We start from the raw sequence: 3,750 nt of genomic DNA on the forward strand, positions 1-3,750 counted from the left end.
GCTTCCCTGTCAAGCGCAAGGGCCTGAGTTCAATCCCCGGTTCCGCCAAAAAAAAAAAAAAGCAGGTTACAAAGTAGGCTGTCCGGAATGATGTGACCACACAGCCGCAGAGGAGCCTGCTCCACTCAGGACTCCTCTGTCCTGTCCACTTAAGACAGGAAGCGGAATCCATCAGAATGGTCTGCGACGGAGCAGCAGTGAGTGAGAGCACAGTGAGCAGAAGGGATGGGGACACCAGCCAGCCAGGCGGGAAGTGTGCAGACCTGGCCCCACAAAACAAGAGGGGGTGCTCTGTGGGCCTGGCTGAGACACAGCAAACCCCTTGTACTTTCATGTAGGGAGAACACTTCTAGGTTCCCGGAGCTGCAGGAGGCAGCAGCTGATGTGAACAATCCTCTCTGCTTCCCTCTGGGGAGCACATGCACTGGGCGCAATCGGGAGCGCCAAAATCATTAAAGCCCAGCCGCTCAGTCAGAATGGAAGTGGCCTCTGTGGAGAACAAAGTTTGGGGGAAGTTTCTATGTGCTTATTTACTTACCTGAAAAGATGCTTTACTTTCTACTAACATGTGCCAACCATGCATATGAATGTCCTGGACACTGTCTGCAGCACGTGCACTTGTCGCTGAATCTGCAGGCTCTTCCTCCACTCCACAGTGTGCAAACAGCCACGCAGTTGACGACCTCATGGGGCTTCCTTCAGTGGCCGATGAATGGAAAGGAGAGCTCATGGGGTACCTCCTCCTGCATGGGCCTGGCGTTTGGATTTTCACCAGGCCTGGGCTCTGAGACATGGTGGCACGTGTGCTGTCGCCAGTTTTTCACAGGCAAAGGAGGTTTCCAGGAATTAGGCTGTCCCCACTAGCCCCCAGCTGGCCCTGGGAAGGTCGGTCAGGGCGCTGGTGAGCATATTTGCCTCCCAGCACTGGCTACCTGACATGTGGCTCTCACCAGGGAGCCCTGATGGCGTCAGTGTGCCGGCCCCTCCTGTGACCCAGGGATGTGGTAACCCGGTGGGCATCAGCACCCGGCTCTGACCTCTGCAAGCCAGCAGCATCTAACTGATGGGACTACAGACTCTGTCTGTACTTTACAGACTCTCACGGTCCAGACGCCTTTCCCTTTCCCAACATCTAATAATCTACATTCAAGCAGACTTCCCCTGAGCTTCCACAAGTGAGGGAGAACAGGTACTATTTGTCCCTCAGTGTTGGGCTTACTTCACCTGACACCCATTCCTGAGGATGGCAGGATTGCAGGCTTTCGTTCTTCCTCCTGACTGAGTGATCCTGCTCTGGGTGTCTGCGCCATACCTTCCTCATCCACCCACCACCGAGAGGCTCCTGGGTTGACTCTGTACTCGGCTGTTGTTAACAGTGCTACAAGAGCCCCGAGTGCTCAGGTAGAGTGGCCTCATCTCCTTGGACGTACGCCCAGAATGTCCAGAACCTTCATTGCCTTCTCTTCCTCTCCTTGCTCTTGTGAGAGACAAAGTTTTTAACATCATTTATCTATTTTAATGGAATTTGGAAGGGAAGGGTGGTCATTCGTGTGATTAAAGTCAGCAGTCTATTAGCCGTCTAAAGAGGTGATTATTATTTTTGCTTACTGGGATTGCCCTCAGGGCCTTTGCACTAAGCTATGTCCTCAACCATTTATGCTTTTTAAAAAATGAGACAGGGTATTGCTATGCTCCTAGGTTGCCCAGGCCAGGCTTAAATCAGAGTCTTTCCGCCTCAGCCTCGTAGGGCACCAGAATGACTGACATGTGCCACCACTCTTGTCTCTTGACAGGTATGCTAGATATCTGGCTTGCTTCTGTAGAAAAGTGTTTTTTTTTTTTTTTTTTTTTTTTTAAAGCCAAACTGTATCCAGTTTTTTTTTAATTTTTATTTGTTTATTTATTTATGTGTGTGTGTGTGTGTGTGGCCAGCTCAGCCCACCAGGGGGCGGGGCTGGCTGGCATGTGGTGCTGGGGGATTGAACCGCAGTCCCTGTGCTTTGCTTAGCTTGTTCTAAGTAGGTGCTTTAGACCACTGAGCCATCTCACCAGCCCCCTGTATCCAGTTTTATTAAAGATACTTTTCATAAACAATCATGGTATTTCAGGCAGGACAGGGGCACACAATCCTTACCAGAAACAACTTTCAAACTCCCTTCTTGGATGGACTACCAAAAATCAGAAAGCCACTATAAAATCCAACGAAGTCTTCATTTGAGGTGGCTCTGAAGTAGGGAAAGTTTAGACTGAGGGTTGACATTTCACATTTAACATGTTGTTTAACAACTTTTTGCAAGCTGACCCTGACTTTCAGGAAATGAAAATGGCAGAATTATCAATCTGAAGATCCACAATCTAGAAAAAGAAACCAATTGCTCTTGTGGGCCACCAGCTCAACGTGACTGCTAAGTCCGGATTGCCGGACACACTGGTAACATCACTTTTGGGAATCAGATCTCAATAGGCCTCTGGGGTTAAGAGAGTTAAGCGTATGCTGATGGCAGAGAAAAGGAGGACATAAAATGAACTTGGAGCTGTCCCGTACCACAAGGCATTTATGCCAAGGTAGCCACACGTGTCAACATCAGGGAGTCCCTCCTCCTGGGAGCCAAGAGGAAGTCGCTCAGAACCAGCAGGGAAAGGCGCCTTCCCCACATCGATCCAGCTTTGGGGACATCGTACTACTGACGTATGCTCCTTCCCCCCAAAACAACGATGAGTGTTCTGTGTGCTAACAATGTAGCTATTAAAAAAAAAAAATCTGCATTTTTATAAAACTTGATAAAAAATAGTATTTCCAACTGTAGAGTCACCAGAAGTACGCAGTTATGCCCACACTTCACTTGGCGTCTCCAGCACCTTCAGCTTTGTGTGCCTGGTCTGTTTGGCGTCTCCATTTTCTGCAGGGCTATTCCCATCTTGCTGGTATCAGCTTTCCCCTTTCTCCCCTTGGGCACCTTCTCTCCCTTCTCTGCAGGGGCCTTCTTAGGCTTGGGCTCTGGCTTCGGAGGAGCTGGTGTAGCAGACAGCCGTGCAGATCTTCTCGGTGCTCATCCTTCACCTTGGCTTTGTCACCCTTAGCATCCCCTTCAGCCTTCCTCCTGGGCGTGGCGGCGGTCACAGGCGCTGGGCAGCGGATGCAGCGGCGCGCAGCTGTGGGCAGCCCGGGGCTCGTCCTCCTTCCTCGTCACACTGCTCCTGCAGAAGGTTTTCTACAGAGCTCCGTTTGTGCGTTTGCTGCTCACCTGGCGCTCTGAATTCGCAAATCTTTATCTTTTCAGTCTTTCGATGCCTCGACAAATCCGTCAGCGCGTGTCTGCTTTCGCACCGCAGACAGCCTCTCCCTTGCTGGCCGCAGGGGTCCCTGCTCCTTCCGGCTCGGACCGCCTGGCCAGAGGCCCACCGTGAAGGCAGAGGCGGCGCGCCGCAGCAAGCGCTAAATTTCAGCGCTTTTCCAACGGGACCTCGTGGACCTGGCGGGAGACTTGCTCCGCGAGGTGCCGTCTCCCGTCCTCGCCCGGTGAGGTGTAACTGGCAGAAAAGCGTCCGCCCCGCCGCGGCAGCCACCTCGGGCCGGCGCAGCCCACAGCTCTGCAGGCGGCGGCAGGGCTGCTGCAAAGCATTAGGAAAACTGGCGCCGTCGCGGCCGTATGGATAAGGTGGCGCGCTCTTCCCGCCGCGTGCGGAGCTCGCAGGGGGCGCCGGGGGCGTGCGCGGGCTCGCAGGGGGCGCCGGGGACGTGCGCGGGCC

The sequence above is a fragment of the Octodon degus genome, unplaced genomic scaffold (assembly GCF_000260255.1).
Source record: "Octodon degus isolate 3935 unplaced genomic scaffold, OctDeg1.0 scaffold00279, whole genome shotgun sequence".
NCBI classification, from domain to species: domain Eukaryota; kingdom Metazoa; phylum Chordata; class Mammalia; order Rodentia; family Octodontidae; genus Octodon; species Octodon degus.